Source organism: Esox lucius, chromosome 2 (assembly GCF_011004845.1).
Source record: "Esox lucius isolate fEsoLuc1 chromosome 2, fEsoLuc1.pri, whole genome shotgun sequence".
Taxonomy (NCBI): Eukaryota; Metazoa; Chordata; class Actinopteri; order Esociformes; family Esocidae; genus Esox; species Esox lucius.
In genome coordinates, this window is record NC_047570.1 from 1,597,042 (window position 1) to 1,607,939 (window position 10,898).

A 10,898-nucleotide genomic window follows, 5' to 3' on the forward strand; every position below is an offset into this window, starting at 1 on the left:
GCCACATAACGCCAAGATCCAGGCAGTGCATCGGATCAACAATGAAGCCATTCACAAGATTGAAGTGAGGGATTAGCATGAGTGAACTGGACACTCCAAAGGAGTCCAGTTCACCAACACCAGCTCTTCTTGCGAGATTAATCATGTCATTGTGTTCACGGACTGGAACTGTGTCATCCTGTTTTGGATAAACTTGGACTAGTCCCTTCCCTTTCTCCACTCTTCTCCCAGGGTGTAGGCACCAGTTGCACTCATACTTCCCATTAAACTGTTTGATGTTCTGCAGCATTGCTCTAGCTACACTGTCACAGCAACAAATGAAGCAATACACAAATGAGAGAATTGTACTTTGTCCATCCATAGTCGACATCCGCGATACCGCGGACAGTGCTCATTTGCATAAATATTTCGAAAAATAGATTCGCCATAATCGTCCGATTCCAATGGTATATTATTTGTAGCCACTTTCCTGAAGCGTTCCGTGTATAATTGGGGTTGTCCGTGTATAATATGGGTTGTATAGTTGTATAGTTTGGGTTGCTATGAGAACTTTTCACCAGGCAACGACATTGTCAATGCATCTTAGAAAGGCTCATGTGTACACTAGAATAAATATTACAAGCGTGTACATCACTATATATGATGTTTTGAACCATAAAACATTGTATGTATTATAAGATATAAAAAAAATATTTAGTCAAAATAGTATGGGGATGTTCTTGAGTTTTTGGGAAGAAGTTGATAATTTTTCTGAGTTTATAAAATATATAAGTCCAAACGTAACTAGCGATCTAGTGCCGTTTTGTGTCATTACACCTAAAGGAACCGTTATATTGGTTTATAATCTTTCATGTTATAGTGTTTCATTTCTAGGTTGAAGAACCAAATTTTTTGGGGGTGCCTATATTTTTTACCTTCTATTATATAATTATTTCATTATTTTCAACCCAATTACAGTGTAATTTGATAGCAAAGGCATGAAAGTATGAGGAAATACCATTGACACAAAATCTCATAATGCTTTAAAAAAATAATCTTGATGCTGAATGGCAGAAATGTTTTCCGAAAACAATTTTTTTGCCTTTCAAACAGATGAGTTTTATAAATAGTGACCCAGAAGTCTGTTTTTATGTGTTTTTATTGTAGCCAGAGGGGTTGCTATTACCAGGATACATCATAATAGGTTGTATCTGTTACAGAAATGAATCTAGGACCCAAAATGTCCCAGTAGTGAAATCCGGCCGAAAGCCCCATAGGCTACCAAGGTTAAACACCAGCGAAAACCTGATTCTCCAAGATGTTTCAATTCATTTGTGAACGGTTTGAAAAAAAGAGGACATGTTGGGCTTCTTATGACCAAACCACAACCCAGACATAAAGGTGTGTTTCTTTCTTTCTGTTGGGGGGAGTTCATTGATGAATGAAAGAATTGACGACTTAAAATTGGGACACCATCAGAGTTAATTGTCAAACTGAAGGAGAATTCTTGTTTCAGGTTGGTTTCTTCACAATTAGCTTTATACATCTTACCATCAAAAATGTCATCGATACTTGTATGTTGTGTGCGATTATGGTGGTAACGTAGGTGTTCTCCTAGTTTCATTGTTTCTAGCACATGCCTCAGTTGGGGGATGAGAAAAAGAAACTTCAATTTTTGTTGAGCTGACTTGGGCACCATGTAACACCACATCCTGCACATACATTATTGACCAAAATATGAAGACAATCGGGACAGTAATCCATCCATCCATCCATCCATCCATCCATCTTCTTCCGCAAATCCGGGGCCGGGTCGCGGGGGCAGCAGTCTAAGCAGGGATGCCCAGACTTCCCTCTCCCCAGACACTTCCTCTAGCTCTTCCGGGGGGACACCGAGGCGTTCCCAGGCCAGCCGGGAGACATAGTCCCTCCAGCGTGTCCTAGGTCTTCCCCGGGGTCTCCTCCCGGTGGGACGGGACCGGAACACCTTCCCAGGAAGGCGTTCCGGAGGCATCCGAAACAGATGCCCAAGCCACCTCAGCTGACCCCTCTCGATGTGGAGGAGCAGCGGCTCTACTCTGATCTCCTCCCGGGTGACCCAGCTTCTCACCCTAAGGGATCGCCCAGCCACCCTGCGGAGAAAGCTCATTTCGGCCGCCTGTATCCGGGATCTTGTCCTTTCGGTCATGACCCAAAGCTCATGACCATAGGTGAGAGTAGGAACGTAGATTGACTGGTAAATCGAGAGCTTCGCCTTGCGGCTCAGCTCTTTCTTCACCACGACAGACCGATACATCGACTGCATTACTGCAGAAGCTGCACCGATCCGTCTGTCAATCTCCCGTTCCATCCTTCCCTCACTCTTGAACAAGACCCCTAGATACTTAAACTCCTCCACTTGAGGCAGGCACTCTCCACCAACCTGAAGTGGGCAAGCCACCCTTTTCCGACTGAGGACCATGGCCTCGGATTTGGAGGTGCTGATTCTCATCCCCACCGCTTCACACTCGGCTGCAAACCGTCCCAGTGCATGCTGAAGGTCCTGGTTAGAAGGGGCCAACACAACAACATCTGCAAAGAGCAGAGATGAAATTGTGTGGTCCCCAAACCTGACACCCTCCGGCCCCTGGCTGCGCCTAGAAATTCTGTCCATAAAAATTACGAACAGAACCGGCGACAAAGGGCAGCCCTGCCGGAGTCCAACATGCACTGGGAACAAGTCTGACTTACTGCCGGCAATGCGGACCATGCTCCTGCTTCGGTTGTACAGGGACCTGACAGCCCTTAGCAAAGGACCCAGGACCCCATATTCCCGAAGCACCCTCCACAAGATGTCGTGAGGGACACAGTCGAATGCCTTCTCCAAATCCACAAAACACATGTGGATTGGTTGGGCAAACTCCCATGAACCCTCCAACACCCCGTAGAGGGTATAGAGCTGGTCCAGTGTTCCACAGCCTGGACGAAAACCACACTGTTCCTCCTGAATCCGAGGATCTACTATCGGCCGTATTCTCCTCTCCAGAACCCTGGCATAGACTTTCCCGGGGAGGCTGAGAAGTGTGATCCCCCTATAGTTGGAACACACCCTCCGGTCCCCCTTCTTAAAAAGAGGGACCACCACCCCGGTCTGCCATCCCAGAGGCACTGTCCCCGACCGCCACGCGATGTTGCACAGGCGTGTCAACCAAGACAGCCCCACAACATCCAGAGACTTGAGGTACTCAGGGCGGATCTCATCCACCCCCGGTGCCTTGCCACCGAGGAGTTTCTTGACCACCTCTGTGACTTCAGCCCGGGTGATGGACGAGTCCACCTCTGAGCCCTCATCCTCTGCTTCCTCAATGGAAGATGTGACAGCGGGATTGAGGAGATCCTCGAAGTACTCCTTCCACCGCCCGACGACATCCTCAGTTGAGGTCAACAGCTGCCCACCTCTACTGTAAACAGCGTTGGTAGGGCACTGTTTCCCTCTCCTGAGGCGCCGGATGGTTTGCCAGAATCTCTTCGAGGCCAGCCGATAGTCCTTCTCCATGGACTCACCGAACTCCTCCCAGGCCCGAGTTTTTGCCGCCACAACCACCTGGGCTGCAGCCCGCTTGGCCTGTCGGTACCCGTCAGCTGCCTCAGGAGTCCCACAAGCCAACCAGGCCTGATAGGACTCCTTCTTCAGCTTGACGGCATCCCTTACTTCCGGTGTCCACCACCGGGTTCGGGGATTGCCGCCTCGACTGGCATCGGAGACCTTATGGCCACAGCTCCGAGCGGCCGCTTCGACAATGGCGGTGGAGAACATGGTCCACTCGGACTCAATATCTCCAGCCTCCCTCGGGATCCAGTCGAAGCTCTGCCAGAGGTGGGAGTTCCAACACCCCGGCCAGACGTTCCCAGCAGACCCTTACAGTACGCTTGGGCCTGCCGAGTCTGTCCAGCTTCCTCCCCCGCCATCGGATCCAACTCACCACCAGGTGGTGATCAGTTGACAGCTCCGCCCCTCTCTTCACCCGAGTGTCCAAGACATACGGCCGCAGGTCAGATGAGACGACAACAAACGGCAGAGCTGGGGAGCTATAAGCAAACCCACACCAGCCCGCCGCCTCTCACCATGGGCAACTCCAGAGTGGTGAAGAGTCCATCCTCTCTCAAGGAGTGTGGTTCCAGAGCCCAAGCCGTGCGTAGAGGTGATCCCGACTACCTCTAATCGGAACCTCTCAACCTCACGCACGATCTCAGGCTCCTTCCCCGCCAGCGAGGTGACATTCCACGTCCCTAGAGCTAGTTTCCGTGTCCAGAGATCGGGTTGTCTAGCGACCCTGCCTTCGACTGCCGCCCGATCCTCTTCGCACCGGCCCCTTATGGTCCCTCCCGTGGGTGGTGAGCCCACGGGAAGGCGGCCCCACGTCGCCCGTTCGGCTGAGCCCGGCCGGGCCACCAGGCGCTCGCTTACGAGCCCCAACCCCGGGCCTGGCTCCAGGGTGGGGCCCTGGCTGCGCCATACCGGGCGACGTCACAGTCACGTGACAGTAATGGTTCACAACAAATGTTCTGTGAGAGAAAAACTTCTTAAAAAGATATTTAGTTGGGGGTAGCAGAGAATCTTTTGGTTAAAGAAAAACAAGCATTTGTAGCAGATGGCTTAGAGCATCTTGGGCAAGTCCAGATGTAGCAACAAATGCCATGATTAGGAGAATGGCCTGTCCAAGGGACACTGTTGCTCCACAGTACAATGGGTTGTTCCAGTTCTTGAAGGTATTTTGTAAAGAAAAAAATGATAAGACAACAATCATGTGGGTGCTACACTATACTACTACTGTATATATGGTGAGACTCTCACCATAAAAGTAAACATGTATGATTAGTTTAAGTTCCTCTCTATAGGGAGTATTGATTAAAAATAAGAGCTGGTTCTTAATTGACTTTCCTGCATAAATAAAAGTTATGGCAATGTTGAAATCAAATCCATGTCATGTACCAAAACCCAATATGATAATTGGTTTTGGATCAGTTCCAACTTCCAACGTTATAGATAATCTGGGCATTAGTTGACATAAACTGCTTTATTCAGCAATGGTGCTGCACAATGTAATATATTAATATTATATTGGGATATTGCAGCATTAATAATGTATTACAACCTGATAAAAATAACAAGTGTGCAAATGTGTTGATAAAATTGCTTCTTATTAGGAAAAATGTGCTTGCACAATGAAGCAATGAAATTAGCACTTTGGCTACTTTTAGGGATGTGCATCTCTCCTATCATGCTACATCGGCATCGGTTTGAGGTCTTGTGGACTGATGCACTCACATATTAAACATTTGAAAAAGGGACTGACCTGTATCAGTGAATCGTTTTGTCCTATATAATACATGTTTAATACCAATTGTGAACGATTTGTTCATTTTGAACAACTTCATACTGACAGAAGAATTACGATTTGTTGTTGTGACAGTTGTTAGTTTGAATGACCATATGAATATATTACCTCATTCATATCTTCCTCCTCTTCATTTTCATGGCATTCATCTGGATTCTCCTCACTCTCAGAAATATCCTGAACACAATCAAATATCGACCGTGGTTAGGCAAATTCAACTTTATCAATTGTTTACAAAAGAACATATCCACACAAATCCCCTAAGACATGGGTGTCAGACTCGGGCCCGCGAGGTAATTATATTTGGCCCGCGAGACAATACCAAATTACTACTAGAGCTGGCCCGCCGGTATTATACAGCGCATTCACCGCTAATACTACGAATCCCATAATGCTCTGCTGTCTTCCCATAATGCTCTGCTGTTTTCGCGCACCAATCAGGACAGGACCCAGAAACGCTCTCTCCTCTGTGACAGTAGTCATAGCAACATAGACGCTACAACTGTCAGCGAGCTAACCCTTGCCAAAAATGGCGAAAAGAAAGGCAGAAAAAAGGAGCTTTCTGGACAAGTGGGAGGCAGAATATCTGTTTACATATGTAAAAGACAAACCTGTTTGTCTTGTTTGTGGAGTCAACGTGGCTGTAAGTAAGGAGTACAACATTAGACGACACTATGAAACGAAACACCATGACAAATACAAGGACCTGGACATGACTCAAAGGAGCCAGAAAGTAGAGGAGATGAAAAGAAGTTTGGTTTCACAACAGAATATGTTTAAAAAAGCCACATCACAAAGCGAGGCTGCTGTAAAGGCTAGTTATATAGTGGCAGCAGAGATCGCAAAATCAGCCAGGCCCTTTAATGAGGGAGAGTTCGTGAAAAAGTGCATGATGAAGGTTTGTGACCTCGTATGCCCAGAGAAAAAACAAGCATTTTCAAACGTGAGCCTGAGCAGGAACACAGTAGCTGATCACACATGTGATCTTGCCACCAATCTGTATGACCAGCTGATGGAAAAGGGAAAAGATTTTGTTGTGTTCTCCCTCGCTGTGGATGAGAGCTGCGACGCATCTGATACTGCTCAGCTGTCAGTCTTCATCCGTGGAGTGGACTCAAATCGGTGTGCTACCGAGGAGCTATTGGGATTCAAATCAATGCATGGCACAACCACAGGAAAGGAAATCTTTGAGGTTTCCAAATGTGTAACTGAAATAAAGCTGCCGTGGGATAAACTCGTTGGATTAACGACAGATGGTGCGCCAGCGATGTGCGGTTAAAAGAGTGGACTGGTGGGCATGGTTCGGGAGAAGATGTGGGAAGAGAACTGTGCAGGTGAGCTAACTGTTTACCACTGCATCATACATCAGGAAGCACTGTGTGCCAAAGCCCTAAAGATGGAACATGTTATGACCACAGTAACACAGGTAGTTAACTTTGTAAGAGCCAAAGGTCTAAATCACCGCCAGTTTAAATCTTTTCTGGAGGAGTGTGGTTCGGAATACGCAGACGTGCCGTATCACACAGAGGTGAAATGGCTAAGCAGAGGAAAAGTACTGAACAGATGTTTCGAGCTGCGTGAAGAAATATGTCAATTCCTGGAAACCAAAGGGAAGGATACAGCAGAGCTCTGGGAGCAAAAGTTCCTGTGTGAGCTGGCCTTTCTCTGTGACATCTCGAGCCATCTCGATGCGCTGAACCTGCAGCTTCAGGGGCGGGGGCGCATCATCACAGACATGTACGCTGCAGTGAGGGCCTTCAAAACTAAACTGTGCCTGTGGGAGAATCAGATGCTGCAAGGAAACCCTTGCCATTTTCCCTGCTGCCAATCCATAAAAGCGCAGATCTCTACCGCTGTGTTCCCATGCGCACAGTTTGCTGAAAAACTCAGTGTTCTCGCCGCTGAGTTTAGCCGGCGATTTGCCGACTTCGATGCCCAGAAATGCAAGTTTGAACTGCTTAGTAATCCCTTCGCAGTTGATGTGGAAAATGCACCAACCAACATCCAAATGGAGCTGATTGAACTCCAGTGCAATGACACGCTGAAGTCAAAGTATGATGCTGTGGGCGCCGCAGTTTCCACGGTTCATCCCTGACACAATGCCTCAAATCCGCACCCAAGCTGCTCAGATGCTCTCCATGTTCGGCAGCACTTATCTATGCGAGCAACTTTTCTCCTCGATGAAGATGACCAAAACAACTCACAGGAGACGTCTGACTGATGAACATCTTCGCTCGATACTGAGGATTTCTTCAGCTCAGAGCTTGAGCCCAGACATTGATGAACTAGCATCCAAGAAGAGATGCCAGGTATCTGGCTTGGGCACATCAGATTAGACCAGTGTGCAATAATTAACATTTTCTTTATGCACTTTTTCTTGCTACAAGGCATGGGTTTGAATGGTTGATTGATTTATTATCATTTTATTTGTAAAATGAATAGCCAGTGGAAAAAGTTTATTTTGGTATTTAAATCAGAAGGCTGCAAATAGAAAAGAGGCATACAATTTTTATTTAAATTTTATTTATTTAATAAATGAATGCCATTGATGTGTTTTTTCATTTGAAATTAGATTTTGCATGTCTCCACTATTAAATTATATATTCTATGGTAAAAAGCGATGCTTGTTCCATATTCAATGGAAAAGCAAAACTTGTTTGGGTCTATATTAAAAGGTTAATTTGTTTAATGTTGGCCCGCGACTTTGTTCAGGTTTTACATTTTGGCTCACTGGGTATTTGAGTTTGACACCCCTGCCCTAAGAGGTGTTATTTGATTTTAAATGTAACCATGGTTGCTATAGACTGCACATACACTGCGTGCACAATTATTAGGCAAGTGAATATTCTGATTGTATTATTATTTCTATGCACATTTTCCAACTCCAAACCATATAAACTTGAATGCTCATTGGATTGAATCATTTTCAGGTGATACATATTTGTATAATGAGGGAGGGTGTGGTGAAAGTGAATTACACATTATATCAAGGTGTGCATAATTATTAGGCAGCTTCATGACCTCAGGTAAAATGGGACAAAAAGGAGATTTAACTGACACTGAGAAGTCAAAAATTGTAAAATGCTTTTACAACACTGTTGAATTCAACACTGTTGAAGAAGCTGAACTATTAATGTGTGGCCACCAGACAATCAAATGTTTGGTTGCAAATAGTCAACTTGGGCGCAATAATAGCATGGAGAAAAAAATATGCAAATAAACTGCAAAAGACTTGAAAAGAATTACACATGAAGCTCACTAATGGACACGGCACCAATTCAGTCAGGCGCCAGCCAGGTCACTGAATATTATTGAAAAGACACACATTTTAATTAATTGTCATTTTGTGTTACTTATTATTTACACTTTAAACATTTTGAATAAACAAGGGAGTCAGGAGAAATTATTTTTGTAATTGAGTTGCCTAATAATTCTGAGAAAATTCTAAACTAACTTTTCCTTTGTTTAACATTAATGTTTGCGGTTCAATTATAATTTAGATTGACATAAAGCATTGTGATTGTTCAACAAAATAAATCTTGAGAAATACGATGAGCATAATAATTGTGCATATGCAGTGTAGTAATGGGATGAGCTAATTGAATTTAAAAAAATGTATGCACATCCACATATTACCTCATTCATATCTTCCTCCTCTTCATTGTCAGGGTCCTCATCTTGATTCTCTTGACTCACCGTAGAACTCTGAACACAGGTAAATATGGACAGTGGTTAAGTAAATTCAACTATATTAATTTTAATGAAAATAAATACAGACAGATCCTTTTCAAAAGTGTTGTTGTATGCACAATGTAGCCCTGGTTGAAACAGAATGCACATATTGGATGAGCTAACCAACTTCCTAAATGTTTGTGCATAACTGCTGTAGAAACATTCAACTTATTCATACAGTGATGCATATCCCAATGATAATATTACCTCATTCCCAACTTCCTCCTCCTCTTCATCATCAGTCATGGTCCTCATGCAGACTCTCTTGACTTTCCACAGAAATCTATGTAGTCAAAGATGGACAGTGGTGAAGCAGTACATACCCACCGCATTGAATACCTTCCATTGAAGTGTTGAAAGTACCTCAGTAGTCCATCCACCATCTTCAATGACTTATTGCTGACCAGCTGTGTCATTGACTTCTTGCATAACACTTGCTGCCTCCTGACTCTCTGCAAGGCTCTGCACACAGTGTTGATGCTTGAGTATAAATGAAAGGCAGAATTTAACATTAACTGCTTTTCTGGGGAAAGTAACTGTCAGAAAAGTAGAATGTAATTAAGTAGAAAGAAACTTTACCTCAGTGGATCCTCCTTCAGTTGGTGGGTCTGTAATTATGTACATTAGAAATTAATTTTACTCTTAAATCAGTACTGTAATTTGCTCTATGTCGTTGTACTCAACTGAAATTATATAGCTAGCAAGCTGTTAGTGTTACACAAGTCACTGATTCATGCTCCTTACTAGTAATGATTATCATTACTTAGCTAACTAGCTAACCTGACCTATTCAGGTAAAGTAGCTCGTGCAAGATAACCGCAAAGTACAATTACGTTCATGTTAGGTAAGTTGATAATTTATTTTGTAAGGTACTGTAAACAGTAACTTACCACATCTCTTCAAACTCATTTGTAGTGTACTTCTGGGAGTCCTCTGTCGATCGTCGTAAAGATATGCTTTGTAATATGTTCGTTTTTTCGCCATTGCAAACCTTACCTCACCTCACCCAGCTACAGATCCCCAGCAGTTGAAACCAGACAGAAATGTGGTGTAGCATTTTCTCACCGACCAATCACGAACCTCGCGAGTTTGTTGTCGCCGCGCGAGTAACGAGTGCTCGCTTATCCTGCTGAGGTAAAGTAGCTAACCATCCAAAACCTTCATAATGTTGTTTCAGTGTGTAGCTAACGTTCATTATGGCCCGGCACATTTTGTTTTTTTGAGTGGAGACAAATGAAATTAGTATCTCAAAAGAAAATGTTGTAATAGACACATTTTGTAAAAGATTTACTCACAGACACAGAAAGGGTTGGGCTGGTGGAGCATGGCAGGAGTGGGAAAAAAAACAAGCATGCCGCACAAGCCCTGAAAAGTGAAGCCAAAACGTCTCGATCGCCCCCTGTTGAGTGGTCCCAGTATAGGTCATAAACCCTGCCTCCCCATGTTATTCAATGGGACGCGAGACCAACTAAACAATTAAATTACCCTTCAAATATCTTTTTTCCGAAGCTGGTTTCTGTCATTTACTGTAGTTTGTATCACGCTAATGTAAATTCAAGAGTTTGTTTTTAAAATAAGTTGGTTTTTAGTTAGTTATTTAATGCTCTAAAAACGGTGGTGTGACGTCGTGATTGACAGCTATCTGAGCCGAGGAGCCACTGAAGCGCCAATAGGCTTTTTTCGCGATCTTCGGAGGACTAAGGAGCTTTAAATTTAATCTCTAAATTTCTATAATTGATATAATTTCACACGGACATAACGGGTTGTTCTGCAGTAGATTGTGCTAACCGATCTGGCATTTCCAATCGA

General features: G+C 44.3%; 2 long non-coding RNA genes across 2 annotated transcripts; both read right to left on the reverse strand.

The window, feature by feature from the left end:
* Positions 1-5,449: 5,449 nt before the first annotated feature.
* LOC109615363 lies at positions 5,450-9,365 on the reverse strand. Its single transcript, XR_002196356.1, has 3 exons — positions 9,297-9,365; positions 8,994-9,062; positions 5,450-5,534 (listed from the first exon to the last, which is right to left on the reverse strand). It is a non-coding gene; the product is annotated as an uncharacterized LOC109615363 (long non-coding RNA).
* A 93-nt stretch (positions 9,366-9,458) lies between these two features.
* On the reverse strand, positions 9,459-10,265 carry LOC109615362. Its single transcript, XR_002196355.2, has 3 exons — positions 9,980-10,265; positions 9,669-9,697; positions 9,459-9,569 (listed from the first exon to the last, which is right to left on the reverse strand). It is a non-coding gene; the product is annotated as an uncharacterized LOC109615362 (long non-coding RNA).
* Between the last annotated feature and the right edge of the window lie 633 nt (positions 10,266-10,898).